General features: G+C 28.9%; 7 non-coding genes across 7 annotated transcripts; all 7 read left to right on the plus strand.

Annotated features, from left to right (window-relative positions):
- Window positions 1-2,465: 2,465 nt before the first annotated feature.
- Window positions 2,466-2,549, plus strand: TRNAL-CAA (transfer RNA leucine (anticodon CAA)). Its single transcript has one exon. It is a non-coding gene; the product is annotated as a tRNA-Leu (tRNA).
- Window positions 2,550-4,997: 2,448 nt separating this feature from the next.
- Window positions 4,998-5,081, plus strand: TRNAL-CAA (transfer RNA leucine (anticodon CAA)). Its single transcript has one exon. It is a non-coding gene; the product is annotated as a tRNA-Leu (tRNA).
- A 2,448-nt stretch (window positions 5,082-7,529) lies between these two features.
- On the plus strand, window positions 7,530-7,613 carry TRNAL-CAA (transfer RNA leucine (anticodon CAA)). Its single transcript has one exon. It is a non-coding gene; the product is annotated as a tRNA-Leu (tRNA).
- Window positions 7,614-10,061: 2,448 nt separating this feature from the next.
- On the plus strand, window positions 10,062-10,145 carry TRNAL-CAA (transfer RNA leucine (anticodon CAA)). The gene has a single exon. It is a non-coding gene; the product is annotated as a tRNA-Leu (tRNA).
- Window positions 10,146-12,593: 2,448 nt separating this feature from the next.
- TRNAL-CAA (transfer RNA leucine (anticodon CAA)) lies at window positions 12,594-12,677 on the plus strand. The gene has a single exon. It is a non-coding gene; the product is annotated as a tRNA-Leu (tRNA).
- Window positions 12,678-15,125: 2,448 nt separating this feature from the next.
- On the plus strand, window positions 15,126-15,209 carry TRNAL-CAA (transfer RNA leucine (anticodon CAA)). Its single transcript has one exon. It is a non-coding gene; the product is annotated as a tRNA-Leu (tRNA).
- A 2,448-nt stretch (window positions 15,210-17,657) lies between these two features.
- On the plus strand, window positions 17,658-17,729 carry TRNAL-CAA (transfer RNA leucine (anticodon CAA)). The gene has a single exon. It is a non-coding gene; the product is annotated as a tRNA-Leu (tRNA).
- The last annotated feature ends 3,415 nt before the right edge of the window (window positions 17,730-21,144 follow it).

The raw sequence follows: 21,144 nt of genomic DNA on the forward strand, positions 1-21,144 counted from the left end.
AAATCCCACTTCTGACATTTTTTATAACATGTGATTTAAGTGACAAAACAAATTATCTATCATTTTAAAAATCGAGAATCGTAAAGACAAAAATCAATAGACAACATAGAAAATCAAGCAGTTCATGCTTTAATTATAAAAAACGATTTCGAAACGAACATGGACATGAATCGAAAGAGGGAATTTCAAGAGTTTTAAAAATCGAGAATCGTAAAGACAAAAATCAATAGACAACATAGAAAATCAAGCAGTTCATGCTTTAATTATAAAAAACGATTTCGAAACGAACATGGACATGAATCGAAAGAGGGAATTTCAAGAGCAAACAAATGGGGTGTTGCTTAACAAGTCCCAAATAACAAGATTTCACAAGTTTAATTGAACCATTTTATCAAACATTCGAGAAATCCAAGTCATAACAAAGAGAGAGGAAAAGGAAGCGTATATGTGCCCAATACCCCAACCAACAACGAGAGAATCAACCAAAGTAGAATATGATCCAATCTCGATATTCAAGCACACAGAATGAGAAACGACAAGCAGAGAGAAAATTAGCCATCCATCGAAAGAAATTATTTCTTCAACAAAACGAAAAGTTAAAAATTAAAACAATCTCCAAAACTTTTGGGAAATCGACTCTGGAAGTGACGAGTCGTTCAAGGAGAATAAAAATTAAGTTCTGATACCATGTCAGCAACTTTCGTTTCATTCTTTTCCATTCATTTTCAATAAATACAAATTTGTTACAATATTTAAGGCTAATATTCATAGATTAAGGGGAATAAATGAACTCCTAGTTTTGTCTAACATATTCTAGGAAAGATGATAACTATATTCAATAAAGCAGTTCCTTATTTGTTTTTAATTTGTATAACTTACAATAGGAAAATGATAAATATAGTCACATTATGATATTGTTTCTTGATTGACAGTTGATACCATCAGTAATAGTACAAATACACTGAAGGAAAGAAAGATTCATTTAAGATAACATTTGTTTCTTCATTGTTTTCTTGTTTCCTTATTATAATGGGGAATACACAACATACTTTATAGTTGATAGAGATGTCGATTGAAAAGTTATTTTTTCAAGTAATATCATGTGTTCCCACAAGAATCTCGCATTAAAATATAGATAAACTCATTCTTTTTCTTCTATCATTTTAAGAAAATTCTATTATTTGTATAATACCTTTTAGGATATGGCTAGACTAACAATCAGTAGTAGTATTCTTAGGATTTGTTGTTGAAGTTCTTATCATTTTACTCCTAAATTATTTTTGTCATATTTATATACCTAATTTATTGTTTCAAATTATTATTGATTACAATATCTTCAATTCTATATCCTCAAAAAACATTTATATCATGACCAATTAAATCACATTTCAAACACAATACGAGTATTTCTACATATAGAAAATCATACAAAACAACAATATATTTATGGTGTCCTATGTGTTGTAACAACTTGACAAAGATAATTTTCTATAATTTATTCTCTCGTTGAAAATATATTTAGAGCTGTAAAATAACATATTTTAGAACTGAGTTTTGGACTTAAGCTACTAATTTTATAATTATGCGATTAACTTCCTCGAAGGATAAAATTTGGCACAACAAGCTAGTGACGCACCAAATTTGATTTAAGTAGATACATCGACTGTTTAGTTCAAAAACTAGGCGTCGGGTCATCTATAATTATATATTAATTCATCCTTTTTCGTCAAATTATCATTGACTATGAAACGGTATGTGTATTCCAAACGATTTAGGTCATTGTGTGTGGGAAAAAATGAATAAATAGCTAGTCTCAATGATGTAGACATGTGATAAAGTTCTGAGTTTGTTATCAACATTAAAATAGAATTAATAAATGCATTTGGGTATGCTTGGATTTGAATTATATTCCATAAGGGCTGTTGAACGGTCTCATAAGAAAAAAAGAAAATATTGACTTTGGTATTATTTCTATAGTTATCATTGTCTTATGAATAATTTATGCAGAAAACACTAAGGTAGAGTTTCTTATGAAGCATGCCTACGAGTTACCATATTCTCTTACAAGACTAGGAAAATTTCAACATAGTTTTCAAATTTTGATTAGTAATCCTACATGTATCCAAAATATTCTTATTAATGAAATTGAATAAACATGTTTTATTCAAAAAAATATTTTGGTAAGAGTACATAACTCAGTTACTTTAGGACAAAAACTTAAGAGGTCAGTACATATTTCTAAAAATGGAAAAATAAAAGGTGATAGTAGTGGAGTTAAGGTAAAATCTTATTACCATGTGTAAGTTCAACTATTAAATATCAAATTTGTAATATAGAGATAAAATGTCACATAATCACTACTAAGTAAACAATGTAGATACAAAATATTTTCATGCATGTTGATTCATTCTTACGAAATTAGTGTTTAGTGATATATTAACATAGTTCGATAAATTAACATTCAAGTCAGGATGGCCGAGTGGTCTAAGGCGCCAGACTCAAGTTCTGGTCTTCGTGAGAGGGCGTGGGTTCAAATCCCACTTCTGACATTTTTTATAACATGTGATTTAAGTGACAAAACAAATTATCTATCATTTTAAAAATCGAGAATCGTAAAGACAAAAATCAATAGACAACATAGAAAATCAAGCAGTTCATGCTTTAATTATAAAAAACGATTTCGAAACGAACATGGACATGAATCGAAAGAGGGAATTTCAAGAGTTTTAAAAATCGAGAATCGTAAAGACAAAAATCAATAGACAACATAGAAAATCAAGCAGTTCATGCTTTAATTATAAAAAACGATTTCGAAACGAACATGGACATGAATCGAAAGAGGGAATTTCAAGAGCAAACAAATGGGGTGTTGCTTAACAAGTCCCAAATAACAAGATTTCACAAGTTTAATTGAACCATTTTATCAAACATTCGAGAAATCCAAGTCATAACAAAGAGAGAGGAAAAGGAAGCGTATATGTGCCCAATACCCCAACCAACAACGAGAGAATCAACCAAAGTAGAATATGATCCAATCTCGATATTCAAGCACACAGAATGAGAAACGACAAGCAGAGAGAAAATTAGCCATCCATCGAAAGAAATTATTTCTTCAACAAAACGAAAAGTTAAAAATTAAAACAATCTCCAAAACTTTTGGGAAATCGACTCTGGAAGTGACGAGTCGTTCAAGGAGAATAAAAATTAAGTTCTGATACCATGTCAGCAACTTTCGTTTCATTCTTTTCCATTCATTTTCAATAAATACAAATTTGTTACAATATTTAAGGCTAATATTCATAGATTAAGGGGAATAAATGAACTCCTAGTTTTGTCTAACATATTCTAGGAAAGATGATAACTATATTCAATAAAGCAGTTCCTTATTTGTTTTTAATTTGTATAACTTACAATAGGAAAATGATAAATATAGTCACATTATGATATTGTTTCTTGATTGACAGTTGATACCATCAGTAATAGTACAAATACACTGAAGGAAAGAAAGATTCATTTAAGATAACATTTGTTTCTTCATTGTTTTCTTGTTTCCTTATTATAATGGGGAATACACAACATACTTTATAGTTGATAGAGATGTCGATTGAAAAGTTATTTTTTCAAGTAATATCATGTGTTCCCACAAGAATCTCGCATTAAAATATAGATAAACTCATTCTTTTTCTTCTATCATTTTAAGAAAATTCTATTATTTGTATAATACCTTTTAGGATATGGCTAGACTAACAATCAGTAGTAGTATTCTTAGGATTTGTTGTTGAAGTTCTTATCATTTTACTCCTAAATTATTTTTGTCATATTTATATACCTAATTTATTGTTTCAAATTATTATTGATTACAATATCTTCAATTCTATATCCTCAAAAAACATTTATATCATGACCAATTAAATCACATTTCAAACACAATACGAGTATTTCTACATATAGAAAATCATACAAAACAACAATATATTTATGGTGTCCTATGTGTTGTAACAACTTGACAAAGATAATTTTCTATAATTTATTCTCTCGTTGAAAATATATTTAGAGCTGTAAAATAACATATTTTAGAACTGAGTTTTGGACTTAAGCTACTAATTTTATAATTATGCGATTAACTTCCTCGAAGGATAAAATTTGGCACAACAAGCTAGTGACGCACCAAATTTGATTTAAGTAGATACATCGACTGTTTAGTTCAAAAACTAGGCGTCGGGTCATCTATAATTATATATTAATTCATCCTTTTTCGTCAAATTATCATTGACTATGAAACGGTATGTGTATTCCAAACGATTTAGGTCATTGTGTGTGGGAAAAAATGAATAAATAGCTAGTCTCAATGATGTAGACATGTGATAAAGTTCTGAGTTTGTTATCAACATTAAAATAGAATTAATAAATGCATTTGGGTATGCTTGGATTTGAATTATATTCCATAAGGGCTGTTGAACGGTCTCATAAGAAAAAAAGAAAATATTGACTTTGGTATTATTTCTATAGTTATCATTGTCTTATGAATAATTTATGCAGAAAACACTAAGGTAGAGTTTCTTATGAAGCATGCCTACGAGTTACCATATTCTCTTACAAGACTAGGAAAATTTCAACATAGTTTTCAAATTTTGATTAGTAATCCTACATGTATCCAAAATATTCTTATTAATGAAATTGAATAAACATGTTTTATTCAAAAAAATATTTTGGTAAGAGTACATAACTCAGTTACTTTAGGACAAAAACTTAAGAGGTCAGTACATATTTCTAAAAATGGAAAAATAAAAGGTGATAGTAGTGGAGTTAAGGTAAAATCTTATTACCATGTGTAAGTTCAACTATTAAATATCAAATTTGTAATATAGAGATAAAATGTCACATAATCACTACTAAGTAAACAATGTAGATACAAAATATTTTCATGCATGTTGATTCATTCTTACGAAATTAGTGTTTAGTGATATATTAACATAGTTCGATAAATTAACATTCAAGTCAGGATGGCCGAGTGGTCTAAGGCGCCAGACTCAAGTTCTGGTCTTCGTGAGAGGGCGTGGGTTCAAATCCCACTTCTGACATTTTTTATAACATGTGATTTAAGTGACAAAACAAATTATCTATCATTTTAAAAATCGAGAATCGTAAAGACAAAAATCAATAGACAACATAGAAAATCAAGCAGTTCATGCTTTAATTATAAAAAACGATTTCGAAACGAACATGGACATGAATCGAAAGAGGGAATTTCAAGAGTTTTAAAAATCGAGAATCGTAAAGACAAAAATCAATAGACAACATAGAAAATCAAGCAGTTCATGCTTTAATTATAAAAAACGATTTCGAAACGAACATGGACATGAATCGAAAGAGGGAATTTCAAGAGCAAACAAATGGGGTGTTGCTTAACAAGTCCCAAATAACAAGATTTCACAAGTTTAATTGAACCATTTTATCAAACATTCGAGAAATCCAAGTCATAACAAAGAGAGAGGAAAAGGAAGCGTATATGTGCCCAATACCCCAACCAACAACGAGAGAATCAACCAAAGTAGAATATGATCCAATCTCGATATTCAAGCACACAGAATGAGAAACGACAAGCAGAGAGAAAATTAGCCATCCATCGAAAGAAATTATTTCTTCAACAAAACGAAAAGTTAAAAATTAAAACAATCTCCAAAACTTTTGGGAAATCGACTCTGGAAGTGACGAGTCGTTCAAGGAGAATAAAAATTAAGTTCTGATACCATGTCAGCAACTTTCGTTTCATTCTTTTCCATTCATTTTCAATAAATACAAATTTGTTACAATATTTAAGGCTAATATTCATAGATTAAGGGGAATAAATGAACTCCTAGTTTTGTCTAACATATTCTAGGAAAGATGATAACTATATTCAATAAAGCAGTTCCTTATTTGTTTTTAATTTGTATAACTTACAATAGGAAAATGATAAATATAGTCACATTATGATATTGTTTCTTGATTGACAGTTGATACCATCAGTAATAGTACAAATACACTGAAGGAAAGAAAGATTCATTTAAGATAACATTTGTTTCTTCATTGTTTTCTTGTTTCCTTATTATAATGGGGAATACACAACATACTTTATAGTTGATAGAGATGTCGATTGAAAAGTTATTTTTTCAAGTAATATCATGTGTTCCCACAAGAATCTCGCATTAAAATATAGATAAACTCATTCTTTTTCTTCTATCATTTTAAGAAAATTCTATTATTTGTATAATACCTTTTAGGATATGGCTAGACTAACAATCAGTAGTAGTATTCTTAGGATTTGTTGTTGAAGTTCTTATCATTTTACTCCTAAATTATTTTTGTCATATTTATATACCTAATTTATTGTTTCAAATTATTATTGATTACAATATCTTCAATTCTATATCCTCAAAAAACATTTATATCATGACCAATTAAATCACATTTCAAACACAATACGAGTATTTCTACATATAGAAAATCATACAAAACAACAATATATTTATGGTGTCCTATGTGTTGTAACAACTTGACAAAGATAATTTTCTATAATTTATTCTCTCGTTGAAAATATATTTAGAGCTGTAAAATAACATATTTTAGAACTGAGTTTTGGACTTAAGCTACTAATTTTATAATTATGCGATTAACTTCCTCGAAGGATAAAATTTGGCACAACAAGCTAGTGACGCACCAAATTTGATTTAAGTAGATACATCGACTGTTTAGTTCAAAAACTAGGCGTCGGGTCATCTATAATTATATATTAATTCATCCTTTTTCGTCAAATTATCATTGACTATGAAACGGTATGTGTATTCCAAACGATTTAGGTCATTGTGTGTGGGAAAAAATGAATAAATAGCTAGTCTCAATGATGTAGACATGTGATAAAGTTCTGAGTTTGTTATCAACATTAAAATAGAATTAATAAATGCATTTGGGTATGCTTGGATTTGAATTATATTCCATAAGGGCTGTTGAACGGTCTCATAAGAAAAAAAGAAAATATTGACTTTGGTATTATTTCTATAGTTATCATTGTCTTATGAATAATTTATGCAGAAAACACTAAGGTAGAGTTTCTTATGAAGCATGCCTACGAGTTACCATATTCTCTTACAAGACTAGGAAAATTTCAACATAGTTTTCAAATTTTGATTAGTAATCCTACATGTATCCAAAATATTCTTATTAATGAAATTGAATAAACATGTTTTATTCAAAAAAATATTTTGGTAAGAGTACATAACTCAGTTACTTTAGGACAAAAACTTAAGAGGTCAGTACATATTTCTAAAAATGGAAAAATAAAAGGTGATAGTAGTGGAGTTAAGGTAAAATCTTATTACCATGTGTAAGTTCAACTATTAAATATCAAATTTGTAATATAGAGATAAAATGTCACATAATCACTACTAAGTAAACAATGTAGATACAAAATATTTTCATGCATGTTGATTCATTCTTACGAAATTAGTGTTTAGTGATATATTAACATAGTTCGATAAATTAACATTCAAGTCAGGATGGCCGAGTGGTCTAAGGCGCCAGACTCAAGTTCTGGTCTTCGTGAGAGGGCGTGGGTTCAAATCCCACTTCTGACATTTTTTATAACATGTGATTTAAGTGACAAAACAAATTATCTATCATTTTAAAAATCGAGAATCGTAAAGACAAAAATCAATAGACAACATAGAAAATCAAGCAGTTCATGCTTTAATTATAAAAAACGATTTCGAAACGAACATGGACATGAATCGAAAGAGGGAATTTCAAGAGTTTTAAAAATCGAGAATCGTAAAGACAAAAATCAATAGACAACATAGAAAATCAAGCAGTTCATGCTTTAATTATAAAAAACGATTTCGAAACGAACATGGACATGAATCGAAAGAGGGAATTTCAAGAGCAAACAAATGGGGTGTTGCTTAACAAGTCCCAAATAACAAGATTTCACAAGTTTAATTGAACCATTTTATCAAACATTCGAGAAATCCAAGTCATAACAAAGAGAGAGGAAAAGGAAGCGTATATGTGCCCAATACCCCAACCAACAACGAGAGAATCAACCAAAGTAGAATATGATCCAATCTCGATATTCAAGCACACAGAATGAGAAACGACAAGCAGAGAGAAAATTAGCCATCCATCGAAAGAAATTATTTCTTCAACAAAACGAAAAGTTAAAAATTAAAACAATCTCCAAAACTTTTGGGAAATCGACTCTGGAAGTGACGAGTCGTTCAAGGAGAATAAAAATTAAGTTCTGATACCATGTCAGCAACTTTCGTTTCATTCTTTTCCATTCATTTTCAATAAATACAAATTTGTTACAATATTTAAGGCTAATATTCATAGATTAAGGGGAATAAATGAACTCCTAGTTTTGTCTAACATATTCTAGGAAAGATGATAACTATATTCAATAAAGCAGTTCCTTATTTGTTTTTAATTTGTATAACTTACAATAGGAAAATGATAAATATAGTCACATTATGATATTGTTTCTTGATTGACAGTTGATACCATCAGTAATAGTACAAATACACTGAAGGAAAGAAAGATTCATTTAAGATAACATTTGTTTCTTCATTGTTTTCTTGTTTCCTTATTATAATGGGGAATACACAACATACTTTATAGTTGATAGAGATGTCGATTGAAAAGTTATTTTTTCAAGTAATATCATGTGTTCCCACAAGAATCTCGCATTAAAATATAGATAAACTCATTCTTTTTCTTCTATCATTTTAAGAAAATTCTATTATTTGTATAATACCTTTTAGGATATGGCTAGACTAACAATCAGTAGTAGTATTCTTAGGATTTGTTGTTGAAGTTCTTATCATTTTACTCCTAAATTATTTTTGTCATATTTATATACCTAATTTATTGTTTCAAATTATTATTGATTACAATATCTTCAATTCTATATCCTCAAAAAACATTTATATCATGACCAATTAAATCACATTTCAAACACAATACGAGTATTTCTACATATAGAAAATCATACAAAACAACAATATATTTATGGTGTCCTATGTGTTGTAACAACTTGACAAAGATAATTTTCTATAATTTATTCTCTCGTTGAAAATATATTTAGAGCTGTAAAATAACATATTTTAGAACTGAGTTTTGGACTTAAGCTACTAATTTTATAATTATGCGATTAACTTCCTCGAAGGATAAAATTTGGCACAACAAGCTAGTGACGCACCAAATTTGATTTAAGTAGATACATCGACTGTTTAGTTCAAAAACTAGGCGTCGGGTCATCTATAATTATATATTAATTCATCCTTTTTCGTCAAATTATCATTGACTATGAAACGGTATGTGTATTCCAAACGATTTAGGTCATTGTGTGTGGGAAAAAATGAATAAATAGCTAGTCTCAATGATGTAGACATGTGATAAAGTTCTGAGTTTGTTATCAACATTAAAATAGAATTAATAAATGCATTTGGGTATGCTTGGATTTGAATTATATTCCATAAGGGCTGTTGAACGGTCTCATAAGAAAAAAAGAAAATATTGACTTTGGTATTATTTCTATAGTTATCATTGTCTTATGAATAATTTATGCAGAAAACACTAAGGTAGAGTTTCTTATGAAGCATGCCTACGAGTTACCATATTCTCTTACAAGACTAGGAAAATTTCAACATAGTTTTCAAATTTTGATTAGTAATCCTACATGTATCCAAAATATTCTTATTAATGAAATTGAATAAACATGTTTTATTCAAAAAAATATTTTGGTAAGAGTACATAACTCAGTTACTTTAGGACAAAAACTTAAGAGGTCAGTACATATTTCTAAAAATGGAAAAATAAAAGGTGATAGTAGTGGAGTTAAGGTAAAATCTTATTACCATGTGTAAGTTCAACTATTAAATATCAAATTTGTAATATAGAGATAAAATGTCACATAATCACTACTAAGTAAACAATGTAGATACAAAATATTTTCATGCATGTTGATTCATTCTTACGAAATTAGTGTTTAGTGATATATTAACATAGTTCGATAAATTAACATTCAAGTCAGGATGGCCGAGTGGTCTAAGGCGCCAGACTCAAGTTCTGGTCTTCGTGAGAGGGCGTGGGTTCAAATCCCACTTCTGACATTTTTTATAACATGTGATTTAAGTGACAAAACAAATTATCTATCATTTTAAAAATCGAGAATCGTAAAGACAAAAATCAATAGACAACATAGAAAATCAAGCAGTTCATGCTTTAATTATAAAAAACGATTTCGAAACGAACATGGACATGAATCGAAAGAGGGAATTTCAAGAGTTTTAAAAATCGAGAATCGTAAAGACAAAAATCAATAGACAACATAGAAAATCAAGCAGTTCATGCTTTAATTATAAAAAACGATTTCGAAACGAACATGGACATGAATCGAAAGAGGGAATTTCAAGAGCAAACAAATGGGGTGTTGCTTAACAAGTCCCAAATAACAAGATTTCACAAGTTTAATTGAACCATTTTATCAAACATTCGAGAAATCCAAGTCATAACAAAGAGAGAGGAAAAGGAAGCGTATATGTGCCCAATACCCCAACCAACAACGAGAGAATCAACCAAAGTAGAATATGATCCAATCTCGATATTCAAGCACACAGAATGAGAAACGACAAGCAGAGAGAAAATTAGCCATCCATCGAAAGAAATTATTTCTTCAACAAAACGAAAAGTTAAAAATTAAAACAATCTCCAAAACTTTTGGGAAATCGACTCTGGAAGTGACGAGTCGTTCAAGGAGAATAAAAATTAAGTTCTGATACCATGTCAGCAACTTTCGTTTCATTCTTTTCCATTCATTTTCAATAAATACAAATTTGTTACAATATTTAAGGCTAATATTCATAGATTAAGGGGAATAAATGAACTCCTAGTTTTGTCTAACATATTCTAGGAAAGATGATAACTATATTCAATAAAGCAGTTCCTTATTTGTTTTTAATTTGTATAACTTACAATAGGAAAATGATAAATATAGTCACATTATGATATTGTTTCTTGATTGACAGTTGATACCATCAGTAATAGTACAAATACACTGAAGGAAAGAAAGATTCATTTAAGATAACATTTGTTTCTTCATTGTTTTCTTGTTTCCTTATTATAATGGGGAATACACAACATACTTTATAGTTGATAGAGATGTCGATTGAAAAGTTATTTTTTCAAGTAATATCATGTGTTCCCACAAGAATCTCGCATTAAAATATAGATAAACTCATTCTTTTTCTTCTATCATTTTAAGAAAATTCTATTATTTGTATAATACCTTTTAGGATATGGCTAGACTAACAATCAGTAGTAGTATTCTTAGGATTTGTTGTTGAAGTTCTTATCATTTTACTCCTAAATTATTTTTGTCATATTTATATACCTAATTTATTGTTTCAAATTATTATTGATTACAATATCTTCAATTCTATATCCTCAAAAAACATTTATATCATGACCAATTAAATCACATTTCAAACACAATACGAGTATTTCTACATATAGAAAATCATACAAAACAACAATATATTTATGGTGTCCTATGTGTTGTAACAACTTGACAAAGATAATTTTCTATAATTTATTCTCTCGTTGAAAATATATTTAGAGCTGTAAAATAACATATTTTAGAACTGAGTTTTGGACTTAAGCTACTAATTTTATAATTATGCGATTAACTTCCTCGAAGGATAAAATTTGGCACAACAAGCTAGTGACGCACCAAATTTGATTTAAGTAGATACATCGACTGTTTAGTTCAAAAACTAGGCGTCGGGTCATCTATAATTATATATTAATTCATCCTTTTTCGTCAAATTATCATTGACTATGAAACGGTATGTGTATTCCAAACGATTTAGGTCATTGTGTGTGGGAAAAAATGAATAAATAGCTAGTCTCAATGATGTAGACATGTGATAAAGTTCTGAGTTTGTTATCAACATTAAAATAGAATTAATAAATGCATTTGGGTATGCTTGGATTTGAATTATATTCCATAAGGGCTGTTGAACGGTCTCATAAGAAAAAAAGAAAATATTGACTTTGGTATTATTTCTATAGTTATCATTGTCTTATGAATAATTTATGCAGAAAACACTAAGGTAGAGTTTCTTATGAAGCATGCCTACGAGTTACCATATTCTCTTACAAGACTAGGAAAATTTCAACATAGTTTTCAAATTTTGATTAGTAATCCTACATGTATCCAAAATATTCTTATTAATGAAATTGAATAAACATGTTTTATTCAAAAAAATATTTTGGTAAGAGTACATAACTCAGTTACTTTAGGACAAAAACTTAAGAGGTCAGTACATATTTCTAAAAATGGAAAAATAAAAGGTGATAGTAGTGGAGTTAAGGTAAAATCTTATTACCATGTGTAAGTTCAACTATTAAATATCAAATTTGTAATATAGAGATAAAATGTCACATAATCACTACTAAGTAAACAATGTAGATACAAAATATTTTCATGCATGTTGATTCATTCTTACGAAATTAGTGTTTAGTGATATATTAACATAGTTCGATAAATTAACATTCAAGTCAGGATGGCCGAGTGGTCTAAGGCGCCAGACTCAAGTTCTGGTCTTCGTGAGAGGGCGTGGGTTCAAATCCCACTTCTGACATTTTTTATAACATGTGATTTAAGTGACAAAACAAATTATCTATCATTTTAAAAATCGAGAATCGTAAAGACAAAAATCAATAGACAACATAGAAAATCAAGCAGTTCATGCTTTAATTATAAAAAACGATTTCGAAACGAACATGGACATGAATCGAAAGAGGGAATTTCAAGAGTTTTAAAAATCGAGAATCGTAAAGACAAAAATCAATAGACAACATAGAAAATCAAGCAGTTCATGCTTTAATTATAAAAAACGATTTCGAAACGAACATGGACATGAATCGAAAGAGGGAATTTCAAGAGCAAACAAATGGGGTGTTGCTTAACAAGTCCCAAATAACAAGATTTCACAAGTTTAATTGAACCATTTTATCAAACATTCGAGAAATCCAAGTCATAACAAAGAGAGAGGAAAAGGAAGCGTATATGTGCCCAATACCCCAACCAACAACGAGAGAATCAACCAAAGTAGAATATGATCCAATCTCGATATTCAAGCACACAGAATGAGAAACGACAAGCAGAGAGAAAATTAGCCATCCATCGAAAGAAATTATTTCTTCAACAAAACGAAAAGTTAAAAATTAAAACAATCTCCAAAACTTTTGGGAAATCGACTCTGGAAGTGACGAGTCGTTCAAGGAGAATAAAAATTAAGTTCTGATACCATGTCAGCAACTTTCGTTTCATTCTTTTCCATTCATTTTCAATAAATACAAATTTGTTACAATATTTAAGGCTAATATTCATAGATTAAGGGGAATAAATGAACTCCTAGTTTTGTCTAACATATTCTAGGAAAGATGATAACTATATTCAATAAAGCAGTTCCTTATTTGTTTTTAATTTGTATAACTTACAATAGGAAAATGATAAATATAGTTACATTATGATATTGTTTCTTGATTGACAGTTGATACCATCAGTAATAGTACAAATACACTGAAGGAAAGAAAGATTCATTTAAGATAACATTTGTTTCTTCATTGTTTTCTTGTTTCCTTATTATAATGGGGAATACACAACATACTTTATAGTTGATAGAGATGTCGATTGAAAAGTTATTTTTTCAAGTAATATCATGTGTTCCCACAAGAATCTCGCATTAAAATATAGATAAACTCATTCTTTTTCTTCTATCATTTTAAGAAAATTCTATTATTTGTATAATACCTTTTAGGATATGGCTAGACTAACAATCAGTAGTAGTATTCTTAGGATTTGTTGTTGAAGTTCTTATCATTTTACTCCTAAATTATTTTTGTCATATTTATATACCTAATTTATTGTTTCAAATTATTATTGATTACAATATCTTCAATTCTATATCCTCAAAAAACATTTATATCATGACCAATTAAATCACATTTCAAACACAATACGAGTATTTCTACATATAGAAAATCATACAAAACAACAATATATTTATGGTGTCCTATGTGTTGTAACAACTTGACAAAGATAATTTTCTATAATTTATTCTCTCGTTGAAAATATATTTAGAGCTGTAAAATAACATATTTTAGAACTGAGTTTTGGACTTAAGCTACTAATTTTATAATTATGCGATTAACTTCCTCGAAGGATAAAATTTGGCACAACAAGCTAGTGACGCACCAAATTTGATTTAAGTAGATACATCGACTGTTTAGTTCAAAAACTAGGCGTCGGGTCATCTATAATTATATATTAATTCATCCTTTTTCGTCAAATTATCATTGACTATGAAACGGTATGTGTATTCCAAACGATTTAGGTCATTGTGTGTGGGAAAAAATGAATAAATAGCTAGTCTCAATGATGTAGACATGTGATAAAGTTCTGAGTTTGTTATCAACATTAAAATAGAATTAATAAATGCATTTGGGTATGCTTGGATTTGAATTATATTCCATAAGGGCTGTTGAACGGTCTCATAAGAAAAAAAGAAAATATTGACTTTGGTATTATTTCTATAGTTATCATTGTCTTATGAATAATTTATGCAGAAAACACTAAGGTAGAGTTTCTTATGAAGCATGCCTACGAGTTACCATATTCTCTTACAAGACTAGGAAAATTTCAACATAGTTTTCAAATTTTGATTAGTAATCCTACATGTATCCAAAATATTCTTATTAATGAAATTGAATAAACATGTTTTATTCAAAAAAATATTTTGGTAAGAGTACATAACTCAGTTACTTTAGGACAAAAACTTAAGAGGTCAGTACATATTTCTAAAAATGGAAAAATAAAAGGTGATAGTAGTGGAGTTAAGGTAAAATCTTATTACCATGTGTAAGTTCAACTATTAAATATCAAATTTGTAATATAGAGATAAAATGTCACATAATCACTACTAAGTAAACAATGTAGATACAAAATATTTTCATGCATGTTGATTCATTCTTACGAAATTAGTGTTTAGTGATATATTAACATAGTTCGATAAATTAACATTCAAGTCAGGATGGCCGAGTGGTCTAAGGCGCCAGACTCAAGTTCTGGTCTTCGTGAGAGGGCGTGGGTTCAAATCCCACTTCTGACATTTTTTATAACATGTGATTTAAGTGACAAAACAAATTATCTATCGTTTTAAAAATCGAGAATCGTAAAGACAAAAATCAATAGACAACATAGAAAATCAAGCAGTTCATGCTTTAATTATAAAAAACGATTTCGAAACGAACATGGACATGAATCGAAAGAGGGAATTTCAAGAGTTTTAAAAATCGAGAATCGTAAAGACAAAAATCAATAGACAACATAGAAAATCAAGCAGTTCATGCTTTAATTATAAAAAACGATTTCGAAACGAACATGGACATGAATCGAAAGAGGGAATTTCAAGAGCAAACAAATGGGGTGTTGCTTAACAAGTCCCAAATAACAAGATTTCACAAGTTTAATTGAACCATTTTATCAAACATTCGAGAAATCCAAGTCATAACAAAGAGAGAGGAAAAGGAAGCGTATATGTGCCCAATACCCCAACCAACAACGAGAGAATCAACCAAAGTAGAATATGATCCAATCTCGATATTCAAGCACACAGAATGAGAAACGACAAGCAGAGAGAAAATTAGCCATCCATCGAAAGAAATTATTTCTTCAACAAAACGAAAAGTTAAAAATTAAAACAATCTCCAAAACTTTTGGGAAATCGACTCTGGAAGTGACGAGTCGTTCAAGGAGAATAAAAATTAAGTTCTGATACCATGTCAGCAACTTTCGTTTCATTCTTTTCCATTCATTTTCAATAAATACAAATTTGTTACAATATTTAAGGCTAATATTCATAGATTAAGGGGAATAAATGAACTCCTAGTTTTGTCTAACATATTCTAGGAAAGATGATAACTATATTCAATAAAGCAGTTCCTTATTTGTTTTTAATTTGTATAACTTACAATAGGAAAATGATAAATATAGTTACATTATGATATTGTTTCTTGATTGACAGTTGATACCATCAGTAATAGTACAAATACACTGAAGGAAAGAAAGATTCATTTAAGATAACATTTGTTTCTTCATTGTTTTCTTGTTTCCTTATTATAATGGGGAATACACAACATACTTTATAGTTGATAGAGATGTCGATTGAAAAGTTATTTTTTCAAGTAATATCATGTGTTCCCACAAGAATCTCGCATTAAAATATAGATAAACTCATTCTTTTTCTTCTATCATTTTAAGAAAATTCTATTATTTGTATAATACCTTTTAGGATATGGCTAGACTAACAATCAGTAGTAGTATTCTTAGGATTTGTTGTTGAAGTTCTTATCATTTTACTCCTAAATTATTTTTGTCATATTTATATACCTAATTTATTGTTTCAAATTATTATTGATTACAATATCTTCAATTCTATATCCTCAAAAAACATTTATATCATGACCAATTAAATCACATTTCAAACACAATACGAGTATTTCTACATATAGAAAATCATACAAAACAACAATATATTTATGGTGTCCTATGTGTTGTAACAACTTGACAAAGATAATTTTCTATAATTTATTCTCTCGTTGAAAATATATTTAGAGCTGTAAAATAACATATTTTAGAACTGAGTTTTGGACTTAAGCTACTAATTTTATAATTATGCGATTAACTTCCTCGAAGGATAAAATTTGGCACAACAAGCTAGTGACGCACCAAATTTGATTTAAGTAGATACATCGACTGTTTAGTTCAAAAACTAGGCGTCGGGTCATCTATAATTATATATTAATTCATCCTTTTTCGTCAAATTATCATTGACTATGAAACGGTATGTGTATTCCAAACGATTTAGGTCATTGTGTGTGGGAAAAAATGAATAAATAGCTAGTCTCAATGATGTAGACATGTGATAAAGTTCTGAGTTTGTTATCAACATTAAAATAGAATTAATAAATGCATTTGGGTATGCTTGGATTTGAATTATATTCCATAAGGGCTGTTGAACGGTCTCATAAGAAAAAAAGAAAATATTGACTTTGGTATTATTTCTATAGTTATCATTGTCTTATGAATAATTTATGCAGAAAACACTAAGGTAGAGTTTCTTATGAAGCATGCCTACGAGTTACCATATTCTCTTACAAGACTAGGAAAATTTCAACATAGTTTTCAAATTTTGATTAGTAATCCTACATGTATCCAAAATATTCTTATTAATGAAATTGAATAAACATGTTTTATTCAAAAAAATATTTTGGTAAGAGTACATAACTCAGTTACTTTAGGACAAAAACTTAAGAGGTCAGTACATATTTCTAAAAATGGAAAAATAAAAGGTGATAGTAGTGGAGTTAAGGTAAAATCTTATTACCATGTGTAAGTTCAACTATTAAATATCAAATTTGTAATATAGAGATAAAATGTCACATAATCACTACTAAGTAAACAATGTAGATACAAAATATTTTCATGCATGTTGATTCATTCTTACGAAATTAGTGTTTAGTGATATATTAACATAGTTCGATAAATTAACATTCAAGTCAGGATGGCCGAGTGGTCTAAGGCGCCAGACTCAAGTTAGAGGGCGTGGGTTCAAATCCCACTTCTGACATTTTTTATAACATGTGATTTAAGTGACAAAACAAATTATCTATCAAAAATCGAGAATCGTAAAGACAAAAATCAATAGACAACATAGAAAATCAAGCAGTTCATGCTTTAATTATAAAAAACGATTTCGAAACGAACATGGACATGAATCGAAAGAGGGAATTTCAAGAGTTTTAAAAATCGAGAATCGTAAAGACAAAAATCAATAGACAACATAGAAAATCAAGCAGTTCATGCTTTAATTATAAAAAACGATTTCGAAACGAACATGGACATGAATCGAAAGAGGGAATTTCAAGAGCAAACAAATGGGGTGTTGCTTAACAAGTCCCAAATAACAAGATTTCACAAGTTTAATTGAACCATTTTATCAAACATTCGAGAAATCCAAGTCATAACAAAGAGAGAGGAAAAGGAAGCGTATATGTGCCCAATACCCCAACCAACAACGAGAGAATCAACCAAAGTAGAATATGATCCAATCTCGATATTCAAGCACACAGAATGAGAAACGACAAGCAGAGAGAAAATTAGCCATCCATCGAAAGAAATTATTTCTTCAACAAAACGAAAAGTTAAAAATTAAAACAATCTCCAAAACTTTTGGGAAATCGACTCTGGAAGTGACGAGTCGTTCAAGGAGAATAAAAATTAAGTTCTGATACCATGTCAGCAACTTTCGTTTCATTCTTTTCCATTCATTTTCAATAAATACAAATTTGTTACAATATTTAAGGCTAATATTCATAGATTAAGGGGAATAAATGAACTCCTAGTTTTGTCTAACATATTCTAGGAAAGATGATAACTATATTCAATAAAGCAGTTCCTTATTTGTTTTTAATTTGTATAACTTACAATAGGAAAATGATAAATATAGTTACATTATGATATTGTTTCTTGATTGACAGTTGATACCATCAGTAATAGTACAAATACACTGAAGGAAAGAAAGATTCATTTAAGATAACATTTGTTTCTTCATTGTTTTCTTGTTTCCTTATTATAATGGGGAATACACAACATACTTTATAGTTGATAGAGATGTCGATTGAAAAGTTATTTTTTCAAGTAATATCATGTGTTCCCACAAGAATCTCGCATTAAAATATAGATAAACTCATTCTTTTTCTTCTATCATTTTAAGAAAATTCTATTATTTGTATAATACCTTTTAGGATATGGCTAGACTAACAATCAGTAGTAGTATTCTTAGGATTTGTTGTTGAAGTTCTTATCATTTTACTCCTAAATTATTTTTGTCATATTTATATACCTAATTTATTGTTTCAAATTATTATTGATTACAATATCTTCAATTCTATATCCTCAAAAAACATTTATATCATGACCAATTAAATCACATTTCAAACACAATACGAGTATTTCTACATATAGAAAATCATACAAAACAACAATATATTTATGGTGTCCTATGTGTTGTAACAACTTGACAAAGATAATTTTCTATAATTTATTCTCTCGTTGAAAATATATTTAGAGCTGTAAAATAACATATTTTAGAACTGAGTTTTGGACTTAAGCTACTAATTTTATAATTATGCGATTAACTTCCTCGAAGGATAAAATTTGGCACAACAAGCTAGTGACGCACCAAATTTGATTTAAGTAGATACATCGACTGTTTAGTTCAAAAACTAGGCGTCGGGTCATCTATAATTATATATTAATTCATCCTTTTTCGTCAAATTATCATTGACTATGAAACGGTATGTGTATTCCAAACGATTTAGGTCATTGTGTGTGGGAAAAAATGAATAAATAGCTAGTCTCAATGATGTAGACATGTGATAAAGTTCTGAGTTTGTTATCAACATTAAAATAGAATTAATAAATGCATTTGGGTATGCTTGGATTTGAATTATATTCCATAAGGGCTGTTGAACGGTCTCATAAGAAAAAAAGAAAATATTGACTTTGGTATTATTTCTATAGTTATCATTGTCTTATGAATAATTTATGCAGAAAACACTAAGGTAGAGTTTCTTATGAAGCATGCCTACGAGTTACCATATTCTCTTACAAGACTAGGAAAATTTCAACATAGTTTTCAAATTTTGATTAGTAATCCTACATGTATCCAAAATATTCTTATTAATGAAATTGAATAAACATGTTTTATTCAAAAAAATATTTTGGTAAGAGTACATAACTCAGTTACTTTAGGACAAAAACTTAAGAGGTCAGTACATATTTCTAAAAATGGAAAAATAAAAGGTGATAGTAGTGGAGTTAAGGTAAAATCTTATTACCATGTGTAAGTTCAACTATTAAATATCAAATTTGTAATATAGAGATAAAATGTCACATAATCACTACTAAGTAAACAATGTAGATACAAAATATTTTCATGCATGTTGATTCATTCTTACGAAATTAGTGTTTAGTGATATATTAACATAGTTCGATAAATTAACATTCAAGTCAGGATGGCCGAGTCAAGTCAGGATGGCCTAAAGACAAAAATCAATAGACAACATAGAAAATCAAGCAGTTCATGCTTTAATTATAAAAAACGATTTCGAAACGAACATGGACATGAATCGAAAGAGGGAATTTCAAGAGCAAACAAATGGGGTGATGCTTAACAAGTCCCAAATAACAAGATTTCACAAGTTTAATTGAACCATTTTATCAAACATTCGAGAAATCCAAGTCATAACAAAGAGAGAGGAAAAGGAAGCGTATATGTGCCCAATACCCCAACCAACAACGAGAGAATCAACCAAAGTAGAATATGATCCAATCTCGATATTCAAGCACACAGAATGAGAAACGACAAGCAGAGAGAAAATTAGCCATCCATCGAAAGAAATTATTTCTTCAACAAAACGAAAAGTTAAAAATTAAAACAATCTCCAAAACTTTTGGGAAATCGACTCTGGAAGTGACGAGTCGTTCAAGGAGAATAAAAATTAAGTTCTGATACCATGTCAGCAACTTTCGTTTCATTCTTTTCCATTCATTTTCAATAAATACAAATTTGTTACAATATTTAAGGCTAATATTCATAGATTAAGGGGAATAAATGAACTCCTAGTTTTGTCTAACATATTCTAGGAAAGATGATAACTATATTCAATAAAGCAGTTCCTTATTTGTTTTTAATTTGTATAACTTACAATAGGAAAGATGATAAATATAGTTACATTATGATATTGTTTCTTGATTGACAGTTGATACCATCAGTAATAGTACAAATACACTGAAGGAAAGAAAGATTCATTTAAGATAACATTTGTTTCTTCATTGTTTTCTTGTTTCCTTATTATAATGGGGAATACACAACATACTTTATAGTTGATAGAGATGTCGATTGAAAAGTTATTTTTTCAAGTAATATCATGTGTTCCCACAAGAATCTCGCATTAAAATATAGATAAACTCATTCTTTT

This window comes from Vicia villosa, linkage group LG5 (assembly GCF_029867415.1).
Source record: "Vicia villosa cultivar HV-30 ecotype Madison, WI linkage group LG5, Vvil1.0, whole genome shotgun sequence".
NCBI lineage: Eukaryota > Viridiplantae > Streptophyta > Magnoliopsida > Fabales > Fabaceae > Vicia > Vicia villosa.